Source organism: Chiloscyllium punctatum, chromosome 28 (genome assembly GCF_047496795.1).
Source record: "Chiloscyllium punctatum isolate Juve2018m chromosome 28, sChiPun1.3, whole genome shotgun sequence".
In the NCBI taxonomy this organism is placed as follows: Eukaryota; Metazoa; Chordata; class Chondrichthyes; order Orectolobiformes; family Hemiscylliidae; genus Chiloscyllium; species Chiloscyllium punctatum.
This window is the reverse complement of record NC_092766.1, coordinates 55,592,112-55,603,119: the sequence shown is the minus strand read 5'-3', so window position 1 is coordinate 55,603,119 and position 11,008 is coordinate 55,592,112.

Genomic DNA, 11,008 nt, shown 5'->3' with positions numbered 1-11,008 from the left:
GAGAGGAGAGACAGGGGTAGAGAGACAGGGGTAGTGAGAGGGGAGTATTGAGAAGGATAAAGAGAGAGCGTGGAGAGAGAAGGGGGCGAGAGAGGGGGGTGGAGAGAGAGAGGGGGAGAGAGAGAGGGAGAGAGAGGGGAGAGAGGGGGAGAGAGAGGGAGACAGAAGTGGGGAGAGAGAGTGTTGTGGAGAGAGAGAGGAGAGAGAGAGGGGAGAAAGAGAGGTATGGGGAGAGAGCTGAGGGAGATAGAGAGGTAAGTGAGAGAGAAATGGGGAGAGAGAGGTGGGGGAAAGAGAGGGGAAGAGAGGCCGGGGAAAGATAAGGGGAGAGATAAGGGGGACAGATAAGGGAGAGATTGGGGAGAGATTGGGGAGAGATAGCGGGAGAGATAGGGGAGACAGAAGGCGAAAGAGAAGGGGAAAGATAGGGGAGAGAAAGTGGTTAGCGAGAGATGGATTAGAGAGAGAGAACAGGAGAGAAAGGGGTCGAGTGCAGGGGTCGAGAGAGGGGGTCGAGAGGGGGGACGAGTGGGGGGTTCGAATGAGAGGGGCCGTGAGAGGGTGGTCGAGAGAGGGGAGTCGAGTGAGGGCTTTCGAAGGCAGTGGTCGTGAGAAGGGTGTCGAGAGAGGGGGTCCAGTGAGAGGGTCGAGAGTGGGGTCGAGAGAAGGGGTTGAGAGGGGAAGAGTGAGGGGAGGGGGAGAGAGAGGGGTGATAGAGCGGGGTGAGAGAGAGGGGGAGAGAGAAGTGGGAGAGAGTGGGGGAGAGAGAGAGTGGGGGAGAGAGGGGGATGAGAGAGGGGCAGAGATGGTGGAGAAAATGAGAGAAATTGCAGAGAGAGAGTGAGGGGTGAGAGATGGGGAGAGCGAGGTGCGAGCAAGAGAGATGGGCGAGAGACGGGGTAAGCGAGAGAGAGAGAGAGGTGCAAGTGTGAGTGAGTAGTGAGGCGACGGAAATGAGAGAGAGTCAGAGAGATCAAGAGAGAGAGTGTGATATGTGGACAAGAGAGAGAAAGATAGAATGAGGGGGAGAGTGAGATATGGAAAGATAGAGGGCGAGCTAGAAAGAGAGAGAAATGAGTGAGAGGCACGCGAGGGGGAGAGAGAGCGAGTCAGGTGAGCGAGAGGGGTGAGGTGGAGAGTGAGTGAGTGGGTGAGACAGAGAGTGAGTGAGGGGAAGAGAGATAGAGAGAGAAGGTGAGAGAGGGGCTGAGAGAGAGAATGAGAGTGAGAGGGTGAGAGATAGAGAGCGAGGGAGTGAGCGAGTGAGAGACGGATAGAGAAAAAGAGACAGAGTCAGAGAGAGACAGAGAGAGATGTCTCAGGGAGGACCAGTACAGCAGAGGTGAGAGCAGGACCCTTACAAGATGGTGGGAATGAAGCCTAGAATGTAGCTGTTCCTTGCCCAGCTCTGTATTTATGTCCTGTGTTCCGGATCTGAATACAGAAGGCCAGTAACTCCTCCCTGTGTTGGTTACTGTGAGTGATCTTATCGGCTGCGGGATTTACTGAAGGCTCCAGACCTCCCTCTCCATCGCTCTCTGGCTGACCAACCGTCTTTGATGCGGTTATGGACGAGACAGGAGTTAGGAATTCGGCTGAGACAGGGACATCCTGATTACCTGCAGGAGACAGAGAAACAGACAGAATGGGAAATTAGACTAATGCAGTGAGGGTTACACATGGGGAATGGCACTGAATCCCACAGAGACCTGGAAAATCCCAGTCTCCATCCCTGGCCTGTGCTGCTGCGTCTCTCTGGAGTGGAGAATTCTGTTGGCTCAGGATCTGGAGTAGCTGTAAGAGTGAGGGACGCTGACAGAGGCAGCAATTAGACCCACACAGTGAGGGATACCACATGGAGAGAGACTGAGTGATATCACCAGCGTGCAGGACGGTATCAGGATCACACAATGGTCATGATGAAAGGGTTGTGATTCATGGTGCACTGGGATCAGTAAACAGTGACGGGTGAGCTATGAGTGGGACAGGTGATGGTCTCGTGTTATTTTCACCGAGCTGTTCATGTGATGTGAATGCCGGTGTCCAGTATACCCATCTAACTATCTAATATCCTTTCAGGAGGGAAATCTGTTATAGGCAGCGGGTCTGGCCTACACATGATCCAGACCCAGAGCGATGGAGTTGACTCTAAACTGCTCTCTGTAATGATCCAGCAAGGCACTCAGCTCAGGGGCATCTCGGGGTGTGCATGCGATGCTGGCCAACCAGAGACAGCAACATCGCATGAGTGACATTGCTGGGACCAGTGTCCTGGTCAATCATGTCGGTAGGCTTACGGACAGGACTTTAAACTGACAGAGAGGATGCAGGACCAGGGTTCAGGTGAAAGGAGCTTTCCAAATCCAAAGAGAAATGGCAATCGAGCTGAAGACAAGCAGAAAGGAACAGGAAGAGACAGAGTTTAAATGAAACTGTACATCAGTGAATTGGACTGTGACAAGAAATTGTGGAAAGAGTCAATCGTAATGTACTTTTTTTGGACTGGATAAAGTCTCTGCAATCAGGTGGATGGACTGTGGCACAGAGTTAAATGAGATTTAGTGGTGACACGGTGAACAAAAGGTGGAACATGAATATTCTATTGTACACCTCCTTACGGGGTCTCAGGGAGTGCAGGATGGGTAACCCTGGCAGTAATGGGTAACAAAGGCATTACAGAGAAAGCATTTGGCCTCAGATGATGAAGCTGAATCCGCCTGAACGCAGATTCTGGGTAACACGTGTCAACAACACAAGCAGTAAAGAGTTTAGAGGCTGCCAAACACCATTTCATTGCTAAACCCTGTTGCACATTCCAATGAATTCCTGTGAACTGCAAAGGCACTGTGATCATTTTGGGAGACTTCAGTCTTTGTATAATCTGGGACAGTCACATTGGCAAAAGTGATGTTCTCCGAACACCTCTTTGAATGTTTCTGTCGGTGTTTCTTTGAATAACACGTTGTGCAAACGGCCAGGGATGTGACTATCTCAGATCGACCGTTGGGTGATGACGCTGAGGGAAGGAGTAATGTCACCCTGAGATATCCTCTGGGAAATTGTAGTGTAGTGGAATTCAGCGAGATGGTGGATTTTTAAAGTGACCATAAAGCACATACTACAATCACAACCAAACTGATGAATCAGTACTCCTCCATGCTGACCATACTTGTAGGAAGCACTGAGGGTAGCACGGATGCAAGATGTACTCTGTGTGGAGAATTTCAATGTCCACCTCCAAGAGTATCTCAGCTACAGCATTACTGATAGTGCTGGCCGGCTCCTAAAGGATATAACTGCGAGACTGGTTCTGCGGCCGGTGGTGAAGGAACCAACAAGAGGAAAATACATACTTGACCACAGCCTTACTAATCTGACAGTTGCAGAAGCATCTGTGCATGACAGTATCGGTAAGAATGACCACCGCATATTCATTGTTGAGACAAATTCACACCTGCAAATTGAGAATAACCTCCACCATGGGTTCTACTATCACCGTGCTAAATAGGGCAGACTTCGAACAGACCTAGCAGCTCAAACCTGGGTGTCCATAAGGTGCTGTGGGTCATCAACAGCAGCAGAATTGTGCATCCGCACAACCTCATGGCCTGGCGTATCCCCCTCGCAACAATTACCATCAAGCCAGAGGATCAAGCTTGATTCAATGGAGTGTGTAGGATGGCAGGAGCAGCACTGGGCATACAAGAAAATGAGGTGTCAGCCTGTTGAAGCCACCAAACAGGACAACTTGTGAGCCAAACAACATAAGCAGTAAGTGATAGACAAGCAAAGGATCAGATCTAAGCTCTGCAGACCTTCCACATATAGTCGAGCAACATTGGGGACAATTAAACAATTCACTGGAGGAAGAGATTCCACAAATAACCCCTTCCTCCATGATGGAAGAGCCCAGCCCTTCAGTGTAGAAGATAAGGCGGATGCATTCGCAACAATCTTCAGTCAGAAATGCTGAGTGGATGATCCATCTCAGCCTCCTCCAGTGATCCGCAGCGATTCAGTTACCAGTCATCAAACGTTTCGAATCAATCCACGCAATATCCAGAAACGGTTGGAGATACTGGATACTCCATAGGGTCCATATCCTGACAACATTCTGGCAATAGTACTGAAAACTTATGCTTCATGACTTGCCACTCCCCTAGCCAAACTGTTTCCACACAGTTACAACAATGTTTTTTTCCCGATTTTGTGGAAAATTACCCCAAGTATCTCCTATATATAAAAAGCAGAACAAATCCAATCCGCACAATTACCACCCCATCAGTCTACTCTCTATCATCAGCCAAGTGATGGAAGGTGTCAGTGCATTCAAGCAGCACCTGCTCAGCAATAACCTGGTCAATGACGCCCAGTTTCGGCTCCACCAGTGTCACTCAGCTCCTGACCTCATTACCGTTGGTCAAACATGGACAGAAGAGCTGAATTCCAGAAGTGGGGTGAGAGTGATAGCCCTTTAAATCAAGGCTGCCTTCGACCAAGTGTAGTATCAAGGGGTGTTAGTAACATTGGAATCAATGGGTTTCAGAGGCAAACTCTCCGCTGGTTAGTATCATACCTAACACGTAGGAAGGTGGTCATGGTTGATGAATGCCAGTCAACTCAGCTCCAAGTCTGTAGGAGTCCCTCGAGCAGTGGCCAAAAACTTCTTCAGGGCTGCTTCATCAATGATCATACCTCAATTTTAAGGTCAGAAGTGGGGATGTTCGCCAATGTTTGTACAATGTTCTGCAACATTTTTCGCTCCTCAGATACTGAAGCAGTCCATGTTCAAATGCAACAAGATCTGGACAGTATCCAGGCTAACACGTGACAAGTAATATTCAGGGTACACAAATGCCAGACCATGACCATCTCCAATATAATATAATCTAACCTTGACATTCAATGGTGTTACTATCACTGAATCCCCCAGAAGCAAAATCTGGGTGGGTAATCATTTTTCAGAAACTCAGTGGTCTCGCCACATAAACACAGTAACTGCAAGAGCAGGTCTGAAGCTCGGAATACTGTGGCGAGTAATTCATATCCTGACTTCCAAAAGTCTGTCCATCATCTACAATGCATAAGTCAGAAGTGTGACAGAAGACTCCCAATTTGCCTGGATGAGTGCAGCCCCAACAACACTCAAAAAGCTTTATACCATCCAGGACAAAGCAGCCAATTTGACTGTCCCTTCATCCACAATGCTCCACCATCAACGCACAGCAGCAGAAGTGTTTTATTATCTACATGCTGCAATGAAATGATTCGGCAAAGATCATCATAGACCATCTTTCCAACTCACGACAATGTCTATCTAGAAGGACAATGGCTATAGATGTAGGGGAAAAGCATCATCTTCAGGTTCCCCTCCAAGCCATTCACCATCCTGACATGGAAATATATCACCGCTCCTTCACAGTCACTGGGTCAGAATCCTGGGATTCCCTCCCTAATGGCATTGGAGGTCAACCACAGCAGGTGGACTGCAGCGTTCAACAAGGCAGCTCACCACCACCTTCTCAAGGGCAACTAGGGACGGGCAATAAATGCTGGCCCAGCCAGTGAAACCCAAATTCACGAAATAAATAAATAGAAATTAACAGAGGACGGTTGCTGAGGTGTCGCATGGATCGGTGCTTGGGGCCAGGCTGTTCACAATGTCCTTTAAACATTGGGTTGCTGGAATCAGATACAATATATCCCAGCCTGCTGACAGCACTAACGGATGTGGTATTGTGAGTGGGTGAGAAGGATGTAAAAAAGCACCGAGAAGACTAAGACAAGTGGAGTGAATGGGTAAATACGTGACAGATGGAGAACAATGTGGATAGAGGTGACGGTGTGCCCTTTGGTGGAAACGATAAATTGACAACCTACCATTTGAAAGGAATTGGTTGAAACATATTGATCTACAAAGGGACGTATGCTCCTTTTTGTTGTTTCCTTCCGCATAAACCTCTGAGGCCCATGCAGCACATTGAGTCTGTAACCAGAAGTCAATACTGGGCATGGCATTGGCACGTTGACCAGTTTACATGGACCCCTCAATTGAGTAGCTGTAACATTGAAAAAGATCTGGATCTCCTTGTACACCAGTCGCTGAAAACAATATTGCAGAAACAGGAAGTAGTGATGAAAATAAATGGTGTGTTCTCCTTCATTTCAGGGGAATGTGAGTCCAGGAGTAAGGGTGTCTTACTGCAGCTTTACAGGGCCGTGGTGAAATATCATCTCCAACATTGTACAGTATTATGGGCAGTTTTGATCTCCATTCCTAATAAAGGACAAACCTGACATTGATGGAGAGCAGTGAAAGATGAGCAGACTGGTCTCTGGGATGACATGCTTCTTGTGGGCGCAGAGATTGGGGTAACTGGGCCAGTATTCCATGGGGTTTAGGAAAATGAGTCGAGATCTCAGTGAAATATACAAAACTCTGAAAAGGTGAGTCAGATTGGAAGTAGGAATGATAATTCCCCTGGTGTCAAGGCCTAAAACAAGGGAACACAATATTAAGTACAGCAGCTCACACTGCATTGAGACGACAATAGATGTCTGCACTCACTGACTGGTGAACATGGGGAATTCGCTCGCACCTGGAAACCAAGACACTGATTATAAATAAGGATTTCGAGGCAGTAAAGGGATGGTGGGAGAGCAGGAGTACGGTGTGGAAATGAAAGGCCAAGCATCATTACATTGAATTGGGTAGCAAACTCGATGGACCAAACGTACTACTGCCCTTTGTATTTTATAGCTTTCCAAGATTACTCACATTAACGGATATGTATATCGTGTGGGGTAAGTGCATTGAGGAGATTTTATCCATGAATGAGAATGGGGGAGGCTCAATGTGTTGAATGACCCACTACGTTCCCGATGTTTCTGCGCAGTCTGTGGGAAAGCCCTGTAAATATTGTCAAAAGCTCTCAGATGTTAGGAAGGAGGTCTTTGCAGGGTCGACAGGACTGTGTTCCCATTCCCTTTTCCGACATTGTTGCTGAGGCCGGGTGTTCTGTCCGGTTTCATCCTTTCAGACCTCGGAGTAGTTAGATACAAATGAATGCCTTGCTTGGCCGTTTCAGAGACCAGTGAAATGTTTATCACATGTCAGGGTCTTTGGAGTTAGTTTTAGGGCAGCCCAGGAAATCACTGGAGATTCAGTTCCTAAAAGTACATTGGATAACGAAATTCTGTTTCCAATCGATATTGGCTTCAAGGTCACTATTACTGACACCAGATTTTAGATCTCGATATTTTATTAGTTGTATTTAACTTCCACCACCTGCCAGAGCATTAACCTGGTCTGGATTAGTAATCCAGTGCCATTTCCACAACAGCACCATCTCTACATGGGGATCGATCGGAAATCACACTGAGCTGGTTGTTTCTGTACTGCTTGACAGCTTTGTCAAAAAGAACTCCCACCGATTTGATTGCCGTGATGGGACTGAGGGGGTGGTTATTGGTCAGATTGTAATTATACTCATCTTAGCGGACTGGACATAGGGAGTAATTTTCCATACTGCCAGGGAGATGTTAGAGTTGGAGCTGGAATGAAACAGCTTCCCCAAGGACACGGCTTGTTGTACAGCACAAGGCTTCGGTCCTATTGCAGGAATAGAGTCTGGACCCATTGCTTTTTTCGTATCCAATGTGTTCAGTTGTTTCTTCATGTCACGTGCAGCGAATCCAATTCGGTGAAGACTGGCATCTGTGATTTTATGGGCATCATGATGAGTGTGAAGTGCATTATATACTCAATACTTCTGAAAGAGGATGGTGCAGATAAAACATCCTTCTCTTTTACACTGATGTCCAGGTCCGTTCCATTATTTAGGATGGGGATGTCTGTGGAGCCCTGTCCTCCAGTCATTTGTTTAATCGTCCATCACTATTTTATAACTGAACGTGACAGGACTGCAGGGCTTCGATCCGATCTGTTGGTCAAGTCTGGTAGCTCTAATGAGTTAGCATCAGGTTAAGGTTCATGTGATTCTGACTCTGACATTTTCACCCATACTCATCACTGAGCCATAGATGGTGTTGATGGTAATGACAGACTGAGGTATGACCCTGGCAAAAACTTACAGGTTGTGGTTGAACGCAGGTCTGCTTTTCCTGCTGCTGTGATCTACAGCCTACATGAATACGGAGTTTCGAGCTCTAATATCTGCAATGCAATTCTGCTGTCTGTTCCCCAATTCTCACTGAGACCCATTCACCCATCAGCCCTGCACTCAGTGACCTTACCTGGCTTCTGTTGTGGAAATACTTCCATTTTCAAACTCTCATTCTGCTGAGGGTCTGTCTCCCCGGGTCTTGCTTCCAATCTGACACATTCCACAAAAGCAATTAACTGATCATAATTCAAATGTTTAATTCACCTGAATCTTTTTCCTTGAGAAATACAATTTTCTGTGTATAAAATGAATGTGTTTCCTCTGTTTCTCTCCCTGACCACGATTAAGAACTCTGCAGTGTCAGTGACGCCAACCATATGTAGTTTTACAGCCAATGAATTCTCTAGATTCCCAATCATCTTCACCACATTGTATGTTTCCTCTTTTGGTTTGATGCCTTATCACTCATGGCTGCCTTGTCCTCCAATGAGTATGTTTTATCTTCTTGGGGTTGAATGTCTGGTAGTATCTTCTGAATTATCCCGAGAAACTCCTCCCATTGCTGCTCCATTTTCTTTCCTGCTCAGTTCCCCTTCCAAGTAACTCTGGCCAGCTACACCCGCATGACTTTGTAATTACATTGCTTAATTATAACCACATTACATCTTGAAAAGAGCATTCGATATAAAATGACAAGGAGGTTTGAGAGATGGAACACGAAGAAAAATTGGTGGATTTCTTCACTAGATACAAAGGGAGAACGAGAGAGAGGATATAGATATGGAGATGCAGAAAATGAGAAAACTACATTAGCGAAAGAAGTAGATGTACTTCCCACAATGTTTTGGCAATCCCCGTGTGCTGTGGTCCTTTTACAGTGCACGTACAACAGAGCAATATGTTCAAATACTGGTTCTGATGCCATAACTTTTATCCCCAAGAATATGACAGACACTAGTTTTGGAAAGAACCGAGCAGGCCAATATATTTAATTCCCGGTAGAAAAGGGGATTAAGTGAAATACATTGGGATACCATAAGCAAGAATTTAGAACACATATACAGGTAAGAATGAGAGACAGGAGTAGGGAATCCCAGAAAATGGGGAACGTTGAGAAAAAGGAAAGGCATCACTTCAGATGAGGATCAAATAAAGTTTTAATGCTTTATAAATTTTATACATCATGTGCATAATTTTTCGTTAACTGTGTCTCCGTTGTTCATTCAGAATGTATTGTACACAAATGAAAAACATTACTTATCTGAACGCACACTGATTAAACAGGGTACATAAAACCATTTATCCTCCATTTCAAACTCTCCTGTTTTCATGCTAGCAGGATATATGAACACCACCTGGCAACAAAAAGACATGACCCACTATCATTAGTTCCCATACATACAGACAAAGAAGTACACCACGTTTACTGTGACAACACACACTTCTTAGGACAAAGCCACGCACAAAAGTTCTTAGAGGTATGACATTCTAACCAGAAGTCCATCAATAAACACATCAGTTTAGATCCTATCTACCTTCCCTTGAAAAAAAAACTGGAAATAACATCACGCACCTTAAGAAACCAAGACCTTTCAAGAGAAAGATGAGACATACCAACAGTGCGTCACCAGAGACTCTCACTGATGATGTTAACTTGTCATGGTGACGAAACATCTGAAAACAACCCTTCAAGATCAGTGAGGTAATTTACATACTTATAAATGGCTATTTTTCTTTTATTAGTGGAATTTTGGACGACTTTGTCACTCATGTTTTAACAGATTATGAGGCGAGGTGAGCTTTTCTGGGTGTGTGGTTTTAATTAACAGAGGGGTTTGACATCGACATCATAACGGTTTGAGGGCTTGTCGTATGGGAGTTGAACAGATTTGGGATACAAAAGGTCCCAGCAGATTCCATCACTTGACAGTTTGTGACCTAGATCTTCAAATAAAACAGGTGACAAAAGTCATTTCATTTTGTCTCCTTGTGTTTGGTTAAATTAAAAGAAAAGGCGTTTAAAATTACTAAAGAGGTTCTGAGGTTTGAAGCTGATTCACAAATTTGCCAAGAAAGTGTAGAAAGACAAAGGAAGGGTATACTTTTAGAATTAACATGTAGATTAGAATTGGATTTCACCAGGGACAAAAGGAAAGCTGTCACCATAATGGAGTTGGTCAAGCACTTTGGTGCATCAGAGAAGCAGGAAACTGCAGTTGAATTAGAAAAAACTTAAATTGCATGTGTGGCAACTTGAGGTAAAGATAAAGAGAGAGATAGAAAGAGAGAGAGAAAGAGAGGAAAAAGGAAGAGAGGGAATATTTGAAATTCAGATGTTTGGAATTAGATAAGAATGTTAAATTAGCAGGATGAAGATGAAGGGAGAATGTAGGGATGTATACAACTATGTTCATACATTGCCATGTTTCAGTAAGAAATATGCCAAAATCTTTTTTTATTTCGTTTGCAAAATTGGCTTGGCAGATGGCGTGCCAGTGAACTTGTGGGTAATGGTAGTTCAGTCTAAGCTGGTGGGCACAGCTTGAGAGGTCTGTGCAGTGCTGTCACATGAGGGAGCAAGAGATTATGCAGATGTCAAGCAGGCTATGTTGACTGCTTATGAATTGGTCTGAGAAGAATATAGACATCGGTTCAGAAATATAGAGACGAACCAGGTCCGACTTATATTGAGTTTGAAAGAAATAACCACAGCCATTTTGATAAATAGGTGCAGGCCTTAAAAATGGATAAGACCTGTAAGGCTCGAAGGGAGATTATTCTGCTGGAGGAGTTTAAAGACTCACTTCCAGAGATAGTAAGAATTCATGTGAATGAACAGAAAGTTCAAGAAGTGAGAAGCGCAGCAGAAATGGCAGTCAAGT